This window comes from Podarcis gaigeae, assembly GCF_964106915.1.
Source record: "Podarcis gaigeae genome assembly, chromosome: 12".
Lineage (NCBI taxonomy): Eukaryota > Metazoa > Chordata > Lepidosauria > Squamata > Lacertidae > Podarcis > Podarcis gaigeae.
In genome coordinates, this window is record NC_139688.1 from 31204300 (window position 1) to 31220117 (window position 15818).

The following is a 15818-nucleotide window of genomic DNA, read 5'->3' on the forward strand; positions in this document are numbered from 1 at the left end:
ATATGATACACATATTTTGGGTGGGATGGGAGGCAACTGCCCAGGTCTTACACACAGAGAAGTCCACATCAGTGATGACCAACAATGACCATAAAGCATTGCTGCATTGCTGATAACTCCCCATCCCAGAACCCCACTAACAGGAGTTGCATAAACAAACCTAATGTGGAAAATCACAAAACAAACATGATGCGGGGAGGAGGGGGCGCAATGTAACTTTGCCACAAATTGCCTAAATTAAACACACCGCAGAAATGCAAATTGTCATTGTTGGATAATGCATCAACAATTAGACTTGTTGGTTTTTTAAGTAGGATACTTTCGCACCTCAACAAAAACAGTCGCTGGCCTCTTTCTTCCTCCTTTCTACCTTTGCTGGGGAAGAATCAAATGGTGGGGCCAGTAACCTTGCTTGAGAGAGGTGAATTCTAAATCAACTCTAGCATCAGTTGCTTCTGACATGATTCAGATCCTCCCTAGGTTCCTCTCAGCCAGCAGCAAGCAGCTGCTGCCCCTGCCTATGTACTGGTATTTAGCTTCAGAGTGGCTGAAGACAAGTAACAGAGTAGGCCTGCTTATCAGTCTGCAACCACTTAGGACTTGGGCACAGCAGAAGTGGGAGCTTGAGTTGATCTTTTTGTACTAGTCCTGCCCCATTTTGTAGCTACTACATTACATCTCCATGGAGTCTTTAAGATACTGTCAAAAGAAAAGAAATTTAGTTCCATAGCATCCGGAAAGGATGCAGAAGCTTTAGTGAGGGGCTTACCCAAATGTTTTTTCCAGTTTCTCTGTCCCCTGTGAATTTAAGCATTCCATTAACTTGTGAAGCTTTAGAGAAGCTTTAGTTTGCAGCAGGGAGATGGTTGAAGCTTTTCCAAATGTTGTCATAGTTTTCTTTTTATCTCAATCTGGCCTTTTTCAACTTGTGAAGGCAAAAGAGCAACCTCCAAATTATTTATTTTAAAAAATAAATTACCACCAACAATCCTGCAGTCAAGACTGTCATCTGTTCTCTCTACAGAGAGATAGCACATGAGAAATTCCTATTCATAATCTCACATCTGAATTAGCTGCCAATGAAAGTTGGGGAGAATAAGACGAGATAGCATTTACAACAATCCTGGTACAGTTTTTCAATTGTGTGTAAATGTTTTCTTTAAACTTGTTATTTGGTGTTTACATTAATTGACATTAAAAAAAGATTCCCATATGCAGAAGCCAGAAGGACTGAAGGAAAGCTATACAACACAAGTGGGGCCTATATACCATAATATTTTTTTTTGGTCTTTCAATTTTACAAACATAAATTCTTCACATACTGCTTCTGATGCCAAATATAGATAGGCCTTTAAAGGATTGTGAGCATATGATTTTGGAGTAAGTTTTGTTTTTAACACCTGGGGGGGGGGGGTGACATTGACGCATGGTAAAGTGAAAAGGAAGGTGAAACTCAAGCAAGATTTCAGCCCATTGGTCCCCCAAAGCCTTAAAATGGGCAGAGTCAGTAATATGGAGTCTAAAATACTGCATACCCTGCCTTAATTAGATGCTAGGGGGCAGGAGGAGGAGCAAGATGTAAACCCATGGCTGCAGTTGACTGCTTTAATTTATTCTGTTTTTAAGGGGGAGGATCAGTATTTAGCAGAGTAGAAAACATTGCGAAGTTAACTTGACTCCAAAAAGCTTATGCACACAGAATATGTTAAGTCTTTAAGGCAGGGGTCAGCAAACTTTTTCAGCAGGGGGCTGGTCCACTGTCCCTCAGACCTTGTGGTTGGACAGACTATATTTTGGGGGAAAATGAACGAATTCCCATGCTCCACAAATAACCCAGAGATGCATTTTAAATAAAGACACGTTCTACTCATGTAAAAACACGCTGATTCCCAAACCGTCCGTGGGTCAGATTTAGAAGGTGATTGGGCGGGATCCAGCCCCTGGGCCTTAGTTTGCCTACCCATGCTTTAAGGTGACACAAGACGTTTCCCTTGTTTTTGCAGCAAGTGACTTAAAGCCGTTGGCTCTGGATACTTCTACAAGATGATCATTCTTAATTTGCTTAGCTTTTAAGGAGGTGTACTGTAGGTGTGGAAGAGGTGTGAATGCACATGCTTAAGTGTAAAAGGACAAAGCTATGCTTCACTAAAACTCATGAAAGAAAAGGAGAATTTGTGGTTGAGAATTTGGCTGAGAATGAAGAAGGGGATACAATGAAAGGGGACAGATGGGAAAGTAGAAGGTCTCGAGGTGGGCAAGGAAATGTTAGCACGTTGTGCAGAGGTATGGAAGCTTTTTCAGTCTGTGAGCCCCATTGTGGGTTACCTTCCAGCAGCTACCTTTCAGTGGTAGTAAAAGGTAAAGGTAAAGGGACCCCTGACCATTAGGTCCAGTCGTGACCGACTCTGGGGTTGCAGAGCTCATCTCGCTTTATTGGCCGAGGGAGCCGGCATACAGCTTATGGGTCATGTGGCCAGCATGACTAAGCCGCTTCTAGCAAACCAGAGCAGTGCATGGAAACGCCATTTACCTTCCCCGTTGGAGTGGTACCTATTTATCTACTTGTACTTTGATGTGCTTTCAAACTGCTAGGTTGGCAGGAGAAGGGACCAAGCAACGGGAGCTCACCCCATCATGGGGATTCGAACCGCTGACCTTCTGATCAGCAAGTCCTAGGCTCTGTGGTTTAACCCACAACTCCACCCGCGTCCCATCAGTGGTAGTAGGTGGGGCCAAAGACAAAAGTGGTCAGAACAATGGATGTCACTCTTACACTTCCACAGTAGGCTGTATCCTACTTTCTACACACGTGAGCAAGAGACATTACCAATCACACATTCCAGCAGGAAAAAGCACTCAAGGAGAGTGCAAAGAAGGACTGGGAGACAGCAAGGCTACTGGGAAATAAGCCCTGGAAGGACACATTTGGCCACTGGCACTGAGGTTCCCCAACCATGCTGTAGTGGAATGGGCTGGAGGGGAACAAATGACTGGACATGAATGCATGGTCACAGTGGGAAAATGGGAGCTGGACAACAAGAGGCAAAGGGAAATATAAAGGAAGAGGTAGCGGGATAGAAGATGTGGGGCAGCAGGGGGGGAGTGAAAAGCACATGCAACCCACTGTTCTGTGTTACAAGTGGCCCATTGTCCTGAGAGTTTATATTTGCAATGTAAACTACTCCATTGCCATGCCTTGAACTGGCTGTCCATCACTTCAGAGGGGCTTACAGAAGCATAGAAGCATCCCTTTTACATGTAAAAGGGATTACCCAAGTTTGTGTTTTTGTAGGTACCAGCAACACTACCAGCAACAATTCTCAGACTCTTCAGCAGTCTGGTAGCCTAGTGAAACTTGGGGCAATGATTAATTAAACCAAATTAATCCATGGATCTCTAATTAATTAAATCAAACAGAATGGTAGGAAGTTTTGTTTTGTTTTTGCTCTGGCGCTCAAGGGTAAAGGCACGACTTTGAGTTTACTGCTATCAGTTCAACGAAGCATTCAGGCAACAATTAAGTTTGCAACAGCAAAACTAGGCAGTGAGGGGAAGAAAATGACCTGCAGAATGTGCCGGGCACATGTTCTCATTGTCAAAACACTAGAATTTGCTGTGCATCCTAAATTGGTAAAAAACAATCATCACACAGATTTTAAATGGGACTACTTGGAGGAATAACAAAGCAGGATTTGCAAGGGCCTTGAAGTGTTTCCAAATAACATTTTGACTGACTGTTAGTCATTGAAGCAATGCCATCTCAGATCCTGCTTCTGGCTACGTGTAAAGGAGACAGTATTACTGTTACATATTCATAACATTCAGCCTAGTTGGGAAGTTTCTAGCAGAATTATTTTAGATGAAAACGACAGTATTCATTGGCAGAAACAATTTTCACCACCCAAAGACTTCACTGGTTGTGCTTGAAGTACATTCTCAGGTTTGCATGGATTTCTATCTACACCATCAACACGCTCCTGAAACTACCAGACAGAGCTTTCCAATATTTCAGATAGCAGTCTTTTCTCAAGCCTACTTGGATTTGTCAGGGATTAAACCTAGGATCTTCTGCATGTAACACAGATGTTCTACCATCCATAAAGTTACAGCTCCCTTTCCCACCTCTTTGTTCAAGGCTAGATTTGGTATTTCGGTCTAGAAGGAAACCCACAATACCCTACAATGAACTCCACTTACCCAGTCAGACTATATTCTTGTCCCCTCCTTCTCTTTGGCCCTTGCCATACTTCACTGTGCTTCAGAAAGGTCTGCAGTTTATGAGAAGGTTCCAAAGCTTTAGCAGCTGTGAATGGACCCATTTTTTCCAAGATGCACACATAAATGTTCTGCTGCCTATAGGGTGCCAGCCTACCTTGAAAAATTCTAGTATAACCATCTGTTCTCAAGCCAGCATATCTGAAATACTATTGCAACAATCTTTCAAAGCTTGAACAATAATTGCAAGGATTTTTAACTCATTCACAGAATGTGTGGGCTGGGGGTAGGGAGGTGCATCATGGTGACTGTTCCTGAAACGGTGAGCAAAATATGCACAAAGTTGCAGAGATGGACAAATCTGTCAATTTCATTGTCTCTTAGCTTCTCATTTTTCCAGTCTTAAATTCAATTTGCCCAATCACCATATACATTTACGTTTCTGAGAAACAAAGTTTACATGGAAATGTACATGCATTTTCATTTAATATTTTTCCTAATATACACATTTGCATGTAATCTTGCCTAGCATATATGCTTTTCTGCATTCACTTACTATGATGCATTCTTGCACATCATTATAGTGTGTGTATCTGTGTGTGCACTTTCCACTAACAAAAGTGTTTTGCACACATTATTTGGAGGGAGAACTGCATCACAAAATGTGGAAAAGTATGAATTTCAAAGGAAAGCTATGTTCCAGCTTGTATACTGGTTTGGGGGGTGCAAATTTGGTAGTTTTGAGTTCAGATGAATTGCATGCGTACAGATTATTGATGTACAGCTGAGAATCCTGAAACTGGGCAAGTTCCTCCTCATGCAAAGGCTCTTTTCTGAACTTAGGCTAAACACATGGAGGTGGGGATGGGATAAAGAGAATAGAGACTGCAATCTTGCTGCCCACTCCTTCCATTCATTCTACCCATTATTGTCACTCAATTGGGGCTATAGAAGGACACAAATTACAATCACAAGCTTCTTTAGTGAGATGCGCACTGAAGGACATGTCCCCAAACTGATTTAAAAACAACAACCGCAGCGCTACTTTCATATTGCTGGAGAACAGATGTGCCATTTTCCCAGCCAAGCCTACACAGCACATGCATCGCACGTTGTGATACAGGCAGCCTTTATTCTGCCACCAGCTCTTGCATTATATAAAAAAAGCATTCACTGGTCTTCAATAGCTGTGTGGGATGTGGACTGACACAGATTTTATAACACAATCTCCGAGTGCAGATTATTAATAGAATATGGCACTTTTAGTCTCTGCGCTCTGTGTTGCAGAAGATTTGAAGCAAAAAACAACAACACTTCAACCCCGCAGGATGCACTACAGAAGAAAAAGACACTGGGTAGTCAAACATTTTGCTCGCAGACTTTAAAACCTTGAGCATTACATCCTTGATAGCAATGCCAGCTGGCAGAGACAGATTCAGCACATGAAAAACCCCTGTGTGTTTTTGGCAGATTAAAGTTTGAATTAGGGTTTCCAAGGTTTAGCTAGATAGCCAGCAAAATAAATGTATGTTTTAAGCGCAAATACATTTCAGCAAGATTACCCTAGTTTATCTCTAAACAACCTCCCACAAATGACATGACTGTTGCTGTATGCGTTTTGTTCCAACTGTATTTACATCACAGGCGAGCGTAGGGTGGCAACGTGTGGAGTTTTACCGAGGAACACTGCCCGCATTTGGAGAGAAGGAGACAAATGCATAAAATCATCACGCAATGCAACGTAATCTCAGCCAAATGCAAAGCAAGCTCTTCTACCTGCCACACTGCAAGTCTCTGTCTTATCACATTACCACACCTTGCATATACTGTGTGTGTCCAATTAAGCAGACCTCCTTTTTACAGACCAGGCTGCTGCTGGCCTACTCTAGATGAAGCATTACTTGCTTTTGTGTGACAAGAGTCTTGAAGCAATCCCACATTCAAAAGAGACTGCAGCATATCGAACGGTTCTTGATGGCCTAAAACACGTCAGCCCCTGCCTTCCCCACCCCACCTCCCCACAAACCAATCTATTTCTGCAACTGCAAACGGTAAGCAAATAGAATTACATTATTGCGGCATGACACAGGACCCGAAGCAATGTAAATGAGAAAAAGTGCTTTCAAGTGTAGAACTGGAAAAGGTGATAAACGACAGCATAAATTTAGCCATATCTTATAGCTCTGATGGCACTTTAGGCTTAAGCAAGGGGTTTAAACATGTCCATAAAACATGCTACAAACAGAGCACGTAAGAACCTGGAAGGTTTTTATAAAGTATTTTACTGTCCAATCTGATGAGTTGCTGAGCTGAGGCAGGAGCTTGTTAAGTGCTGGAGAGAGCAAACTCTTAACACAGCAGGGGGAGAGAAGGAAACTTCAAGGGAAGAAGGGCCAGAGCAATGGAAAGTTGCAGAAGTATAAGAATGGGATTCTGCAGCTTTGAAAATGAAGCATTGCATTTCCACACACATTTATTTTCCTATGGCGACACTGCAGAGGCAGGCACAACTAACTTCAAACGATTTTCTTTTTTCTCCTCCTCCTGGGAAAATTAGCAATCTGCCACATTTGAATAAGAAAAGCAGGCAAGGAAGAAGAGAACCAACAACATAGGACCCTATGGTGTCAATGGGACATAGTCGGAAGGTACATGATAACAACAACCTTGATGAAGGCAAGCAGATCTGAGTCTGGTCAGCGCCAGGATGAGCCTGCAAGCATGCCCTCCTGAGTTCCATCAGAAAGGCAAAGTATACATGCACGGAGGATGTGGTGAGGACAATCAATGACTACCAGTCACGATGGCTGTGTATTACTTCCACAGTATAAGAGAAGGCAACGTAAAAGAGGCACCTGCCTCTGGGGGAACAAGAGAGTCCCTTGGGCATCTGGTTGGCCACTGCTGGAAAACAGAGATAAAGCTTTGGCCTGATCTAGAGGGGGAAAGAGGGGGGTGTATATAGTTGGAAGCTGTAATAACTCACTCTGTATGAACCTGCTGCCTTGAATGTGTGTGCAAATCATCTTCTGAAGTGAAGCTGCTGTAGCTGCTTATGGGAATAACATAGAGATCTAACCTTCTCTAGCTTATTGCACAATAAACGGTTCCTCAGAGAGCACTGCTTTAGACTGCAGGCTGAAGGCTGCATAACAGAATACTTTCCTGCTACTATTGAATAATTCCTCTGCACACAGAAAACTAGCAGGTCAGGAACAAAGTGAGGCTAAAACCTTTCTCCCTGTCACCCAGTCTTATACATCTAGGGAACTTATAATACAGAAAAGCATTCAAAAACGAAAACTTCCATCTACTTAAGTGGTACATTCCATGCAAGGTTTTCTATATGATGAGTTGATGGTGGGTGATTGTTCCTGTCTTTATTTTTAAAAAGAGCCTCTTAAAACTGGATAATTTAATATTTCTATAGGCAACCTTCTGTTGGCATGGACAACCAAATGAGTACACACTGAGGGGTGCGAAGAACATAACAGAATAAATGTAATTACGGTAAGTCTGATCTATTTGTTCCAAAAGAACAGTAACAGGAAAATGTGTTAGTTTTGAAACATCTTTGTGCTTTATATTTTACTATCTTGTCTGATTCTGAGGATAAGCAAACTAATGTGGAAGTAATAGTATTTTGCTGCACGGTGGGTCTGCAAGCTTGGTAGATGTATAAAGCTCTTTACATGCGAGGAGGAGATAAAAAGGATTTGGCAGATTATGAATTAACCTCAGATGTAGAATAACTCAAAAATATTACTTATGAAAAGCTTTTTATTTTAATCACAAGCAAAGACAATGCTGATGCATACTGTATGCAACTGATTTAAAGCTTAAAGCCCCAAAGTATTAATGGGGAGTAATGCAGGGGTGGTCCTTCCAGATGTGCCTATACCAGATGGGCTACAATTCCCATTGGCCCCACCAAGCATGGAATGATGGGAATTGCAGTCCAGCATTGTCCGGAGGTGGCCACACATTAGCCACCCCTGGAGAAAAGGAAGTAACGCAAACTACCTTCCATTGCTTACCTAGTAATACATCCCATTGAATTCCGTGCTTCTGAACAGACATACCGGTACATAGAACTGGGCTGCATGCAATTCACAGTCAGAAATAGGAAACTAACATTGACACAAGTCCTATGTAGATATAACTGACATTTATAGAAGAAGAAGATTTTATTATTTATACCCTGCCCATCTGGCTGAGTTTCTCCAACTACTCTGGGAGGCTTCCAGCATATATAAAAACATAACAAAACATCAGACATTAAAAGCTTCCCAATACAGGGCTGCCTTCAGATGTCTTCTAAAAGTTGTGCAGTTCTTCATCTCCTTGACATCTGATGGGAGGGTATTCCACAAGGAGGGCGCCACTGCTGAGAAAGCCCTCTGCCTGATTCCCTGTGACCTCCTGTCTCGCAGTGAGGCAACTGCTTCTCACACCAGTCTTGAGTTCTCACACACTCACAGTATCTCTGTGCCATGAGAAGCAGCTGAGCTACAGCAGTCTCAGCATCTTAATAGTAATGATGTTCTGATGTAGAGAGAGCAGCATATAGGCACCAACATACAGTTAGCTTGATAAAAATGGCATTCCTTTGCTATTTAACATTTGACCAACAAAGTGTGGTGTGTTGCTGAGCAATTTCCTACCTGCTGTTTTTACCAATTAATTTGTCACTAAAACACTACTCTGGATACATGGGATTTGGATATCATTCATTACTCTGGTGTTACCTAGGGATTTAATCAACAAGTAAGTGTTTGACCCACCCCTTCCCTCCAGGGAAAGGGCAGAAAAACACACAAGGGCACAATACTGTATCAGGATTCCTTAAGAGGCATAGTTGACTCCTGCCCAGGCAACCAGAGAGCTGGGATATGTGGTAGGGTTAATGACCCAGCTACAGAAGCATGTCACGGAGCCTGGTTTGATAAGGGGGGACCCCTGTCTCAAAAATCCACTCCAATTTTTCCCCACAAATCTATTTTGGTTCCTGTAATTCAAGCTCCCTTCAGACTACAAGGGACCATTCCTGCATTCCTACTTGCCAAGACTGTCTTAACCCCTGGCATGTTGGCAAAAGCTTTTGTGGCAGGCTGCTCCTAACCATAATAGACCACAGAATGTCAGGTGATACTCTCACACTGACATATATATAGAAGCCTTCAGGTCAGGTACCCTTGCAATTTCTGTGAGATGAGTTGGCCTGAATGCTCCTGCCTGTGTTTTTTGGCTTTTGTTTTTGTCAATGAGTGAAGTCAAGAGCTGTGATGAATGAGTTGTTTGGATACCAGAGGAAATGAATCCCCGGGGTCCTTAAGAGCTCAGGTTTGCCCCTCCTTTTTAGTACACCTTTCCTGCTTCCATCTCATTTTCTAGTTCTTGGAATATTCACTGCCCTTCCTGTCCACCCCACCCCCCAAGCAATCAGGTTGCATCTTTCCTGTGGTGGGCTTGGCTGAGATCTGGTACTTCCTAGAAGTTCCTAGAAGTTCTCTTCTGCAAATACTACTGCATAATAAGTGTGGGTGGACATTAAAGAGTAGTGTACATACCCTTTCACATAGCAAATGCAAAATGTGGAAACTGTGTGAAGGGGCTTAGGCATATGTTCTAAAGTGCTGGAGCTAAAGCCCAGTCACTAAAATGGCTTATTTAACTTACAATACAGTACAATGGTTTACATGTCTACTCAAAAGTAAGTCTTTGCATTTAATGGGGCTCACTCCCAGGTTAAGTGGGTACAGGATTGCAGCCTAGGCTTTGGTTTAGGATTGGAATTGGAGCAAATCAGGATTCTTATACCTTTAACAACTGTTTGACAAGCAAAAATTCAACAGGTTTAGAAGAAGAAGAAGAAGAAGAAGAAGAGTTTGGATTTGATATCCCGCCTTTCACTCCCCTTCAGGAGTCTCAAAGCTGCTAACATTCTCCTTTCCCTTCCTCCCCCACAACAAACACTCTGTGAGGTGAGTGGGGCTGAGAGACTTCAGAGAAGTGTGACTGGCCCAAGGTCACCCAGCAGCTGCATGTGGAGGAGCGGAGACGCGAACCCGGTTCCCCAGATTACAAGACTACCGCTCTTAACCACTGCACCACACAGGTTTAGGCAGAAATGCACATTATCTATTAGACCATATACAGTGGTACCTCAGGTTACATACGCTTCAGGTTACACACTCCGCTAACCCAGAAATAGTGCTTCAGGTTAAGAACTTTGCTTCAGGATAAGAACAGAAATCGGGCTCCGGCGGCACGGCAGCAGCAGGAGGCCCCATTACCTAAAGTGGTGCTTCAGGTTAAGAACAGTTTCAGGTTAAGAACGGACCTCTGGAATGAATTAAGTACTTAACCCGAGGTACCACTGCATTTACATGTGTGGCCACTGATTTATTGGCAGGCCCTCCACTCCACAAGCAAAAGAGGATGGAAATTTGCATGACACAAAACAAATGCAAACTTTATGCAAATCTGTGCCCTCTTTTGCAAGTGAGACAGAAGGTCCAATCCACATAAAGTGTACTGGGCCAAGAAAATTCTTTCGGCACACCTGCCCTGGACAACCACTAACCCAGACACATCACTTGTTCCCTGCAAAATATAATATTATACTGGCTGCTTCTGTCACACACTGAAATTACACAGACCCAGTGAAGGCACTGATTTATAAACAGAAATGATCAATGTGACATGCACAATACATTAAAGAATGCAGTACTGTATTGTGGACAAACAAGTCATTGTAAACAGAACACGGTTGCACTTGTTGAGAAAATCATATATTGTCTAGGGTGTAAAAATCCCCCCCACAACTTCTAGCACTAAAGAGCCCTCCTAATTTATTCAGCAAATAATCCTAGACTGTAAAAACTAGCCAAGTGAGTCAGGAGGGGTGATATAAATGTGTTTTCTTGAGAGTTGAGGTTGCTATTGAGATTACACCAATTATAGAAATTAACAGCGCTATTTCACTATAAGAAAATGAAAAGGAAAAAATAAAGGAAATGAAATCAGTAATATAGGCTTTCCCTTCCACTGCAGAAAGAGAAAGGGATATTGGGCCAATTAGGGTGCAATTAACAGCCTATTCAGCGCTAATCCCCCAGCCACAAACAAAAGGAAGCAACAGAATGGAAGACATGAAAACAGGAACCTTTTAATCAAGACACAGGAACCCTGAAAAGCCTCAATAGCACTTTTCCTGTTCATGCTTAACAAGCCTGGTGCTGCAGTTGTGGCTTACTGCAATAAAATCACAACAAATCAGGTGGGGGGGCACGGCAGGGCACCACAGAAAACACTAGACCACCACAATCTGACAACTTTGCCTAGATTGAGTTGTCAGAGGATGGTGATTTCAGAGACTGGGACAGAAGCACAATTAGACCGAACAACACCAGCAGAAGTTTAGATATTCATGAATCTTAACATTCAGAGAGAATTGTATTTCGTATCCTCACTGGGAGATGGATTGTGAAACTGTAGTGTCCAAAGACACTGTAGTGAAACTGTAGTGTCCAAAGACTGAAAAAGAATAGGGACAGAGGTCAAAGCATGTAGGATTAAAAATATGCTGGAAGATACGCTGCTTTTTTGTGCACAGAAAAAATGTCTTCTGGAGATACAAGAAAAAGCCATAAGGGCTGCAGGATCTCTGTGTTTCTTTCCTTTTTGAAGTGTGGAAAAAGCCAGATCAAAGAATACACTGCAGTCTCTGGTCATTGAACAAGTCATGTGACAGAACGAAGTGCTGGGATTGGCACTGAAAATATCCATGAAGCACTTCATCAGTAGAGCAAGGGGCAATAAGCAAAGCACATAAATAGTGCAGAAGAATATATCTCACCTCGCAAAATACTCTTATGACACATGCCAACTATGTCCCAAATACTAAATTTAAGCCAATAAATTTTCAGCTTATAAATCCAGGTTTTTCCTTCTTCTGTGAGTCCACAGGCAGGGACTATCAATACATACATACACACACACCCCTAAAGATACTCCAGCAAGGGAAAGGTATCATTGTACAAAGGAGAACAGATTTACATTCATGACATGAGTTTGCTGCCAGAACACAACAAAATACAGTTGGCCCACAGCTTACACAGGCATTCATTTCCAAGGATAATATGTATAAGCGAAAACTGAGTATAGCCAACATCACATTACCCTTGGAACTGCCCCATTGCTAGCCAATTTGTATTCTATAAGGTGGCCAGTGAGGGGGAGAGAGAGAGAGAACATTCCTACCAGTCTCAGAACTGGCATGTCAAGTCTTGCCCCAGAAGCAAAAACAGCTCTTTTCACACAGGGTCTACTTGGGGTTAACTGCTGTGACAAGAGCTTTTCAGCTCTCAGTCTTGTTTCTTGGGCAATGCCTGCCCGGTCCTCTGGCCCTGGGAGTGTTAAGGATGCTCTCACAAGATTTCACAAGCCAACTTCCTGAGAGATTTCACAAGAGCACTCCCACCTTCCCATGTGTAATACAAATTGTGCAAGTTAAATGCTCGTAAAATGAGGGCAATACCGTATTTCATTTTGTATGCATGGTGGGGAAATAATACAGCGATTCTAAGAGTCTTGTGTAAGTTTGGCTTTATTCTAATCCACAAATAACTAGATAAGGAATTAGTTCGATAGCATTTGAGAGCACATTGCTTTTCTCTTCTGATGAGCTGAGATGATAGTAATATTCATAATCAGACTCAGCAAGAATAAGGGTCGCTTTGACTAACCTTTGAAAGCAAGCGTGAAAATTCTTTTCAATCCATTGTAAGAATATTACCTAGGAGATTATTTGTTCACTTCACAATCTATAAGGAATATTAACACAGCCAGGAGCACTCTGCCCTGGCATACAAGTTTTGTATGTGTTGGCACTATTTTATGCACTGGAGAATTCCAACAATTGATCCCCTGCTTGCAGTTTGAAATATTACAGACCAGCAACCTACAGAATGCATGGAGCCTTAAGCCTGGTCTAAACAACCTGAAAACACACACCATAAAAATGGGGCATGTAATTTATGAGGATGGAGTTTCTCATGACTGAATGCTCCCCATACTGAAATTCTACACAGAGAGAAGCAGATATCAATGAGAAAGAATGCAGCCTAGACATATTCCTAACAAAATGCTAATTATGTTCAGTGACTCTGGACTCAGCTATATAGCTGCAAATAAAATGTTTTAAGTGTGTTTTAAGTGCAATACAAATGTGACACTGGATGGAGATAGTGAGCCTTATGGAAAAGTCAATGTATTTTTTAAAATGCTTTTTAAAAAAGCATTTTCAAAGCAGTTTTTATATTTGTCTAGAGTCCACCTGTCTGTAAGAAACTATTTAAAGAAACATGGGGGTGGTAAACAATTATGTTATACTCATAGGAGACCCAGTGAAATTAATGCACCTAAATTAGTCACATTCATTCATTTAAATGGATCTACTCTGAGCAGGATTGGATACAACCAATGACATGCTCTACTTGACAAGCAAGACCAGGTCTTTTATTTTTGGTTCTGCAGAGGAGATTCTTCAGCAATGTTCCATTTTTGGATATCTCAGGCATTCTTTTCTTAATTTTAGTTTCCTTACGTGGACTCGAATTGAAACTGACATCTCCTAATCTAGTAACGACCTCATCAAACTACCTTCAAAACAGAAATGCAGTCCTCCATCTGCTATGTATCTTTCTAGAGAAATGTAAAAGCCAGTTGCAAAATGTTGTCCCAGCATTCTGTTACACCTAGGAGTGGCAAAGGAAGACTGCTTGTCGTCTAAACCTGGAAAATCATGGGTGTGAAGTTTGGGGCTGTATGCCAGCGTACAGTTCTTTCCTGTTCCTTTAAATGGGCAAATTATGGAGGAACAGAAGCATACATTTGCAGAAAGCAATGTTGTCCATTGAGGTTCATTGTTGCGTCACAACACGCCTACTGGTGTGAATGAAATTTAGTGCAACATACCGGTATATTGATCAGAAAGTCACCATTCCGTAACACAACAGGTACTGCAGTGTGAAAGGAACATTAGAAAATAGGATAGAAGCACTAGCATTATAACCCGGAAAAGCTAACATAATATTCCCCATATCTGAATGTACCCCAGGACTGTTTAAAGTGGTGTAATACTGCTCTGAATGTAAAGTGCATCATAGATGAGGTTGCTAAATCCATTCAGCACGGTTATGCATTCTTAATTTCAAAGTGAGAAATATCTGCTAGAGAAGATATATAGCCATTCAATAGGAAACATAATCATTGATTGTCATTGACAAAGCAGGAAAATGCATACGGCATGGTGCTGTGATTAATAAGCCCTGTCCACACTCAATCAGGATCAAGAGGTGATTGTGACAAATGTGAAACCAAGTCGAACGGCTCTTATTGGCTTAAAGCAGCTTCTCATACAGTGCAGCACAATGGATACTTTATGGGCACTAATTTATCAATTTTGATTGGATACAGATGGTTGGTTTTTTTTTAACTCCACAGAAAAACTGAATCAAGGAAAAACAAATCCAACAGTGTCATTTTGACAATTGTACCCTTTTGTCTGAGGTAAGAACTCAAGAAGTCAGCTACAAAATGAGCGAAGACCCCTTTGCTTGCCAGTCTCTACTGCAGGTAGCATTTTGCTAACCAAAGACAAAACAAGAAGGCTGTTCCTTTAAGAAAAGAAGGCAAAAGCTAGTGTGGTGGTCATTTAGAGGACGTTTCTTTGGCTACTTCTCAAGGTATTAGAAATGTAACTCTGCGTTTCAGTTCTCCTTCAGGCTAGAAGGTTAACACATTACCAGGAAAAACCATAAGAGGTCAAGTCCTCCAAAATCAATATTGAATCGGGTTAAAGATAAGTTTCAGGAGAAACAAGTTCAATTAAAACAGTCCTCAACATGGATAATGAGTACAGAGGTAAGGATAGCCTGGGACAAAGAAACACAGGACCTCTTGCCAAAGAGATGAACTGAAGATCCCTATCAGCTTGAATTGCAGTGAAAAACCTTCATCTAAACAAAATGCACCTACAAAAAAAAGAAAGAAAAAGAAAGGTCACCTTGCTGAAGACGTGTTCTTTGGTAGGAAGCAGCAAAAGCCATGAATATATTCCCAGACATTTAAAAATAAACCTGGGAACAGTCTGATATCAGCAAGGAGGAAACGTGTAATAATAATGTTACACTTGTTCTTCAATAGTGCAATGACATTTATATTTAGAGAAGGGACATAGCAGCAGGGATATTGCTCAGAAGCTAGTCTATTAGAGGTATTCAGCTTTTGACTGAGAGACAGGGTCAGTTCCGGGTCAGCAACAAGAAGCTCCTAGGCTGAATTTGCACCTGAGGGATGCAGATAGATCCCTCCGCTGCCAATAAATATGCAGAAGGGGTGTCGAAGAAGTAAGGTATTTGCACCAGGTAGTGCTCAGACATTGTGAGAGTCAGCAACTAGAAGTCAGGAGCTTGTTGGCAGATCATTTGGGGTAGGGGAGGTGCTGCTGCCCCACAACTCCTTGCTGAATTCTCAAAGTGGCTCTTTAGAAAATCTAGCCACTATCCAGGTAAATAAAATGACACGTCCATGGACCA

The 15818-nt window shown here is 41.9% G+C and overlaps 1 protein-coding gene across 5 annotated transcripts in view; it reads right to left on the bottom strand.

Annotated features, from left to right (window-relative positions):
* THSD7A (thrombospondin type 1 domain containing 7A) overlaps positions 1-15818 on the bottom strand; it is a 265935-nt gene that overhangs the window by 132921 nt on the left and 117196 nt on the right. The gene's annotated exons all lie outside the window — the stretch shown is intronic.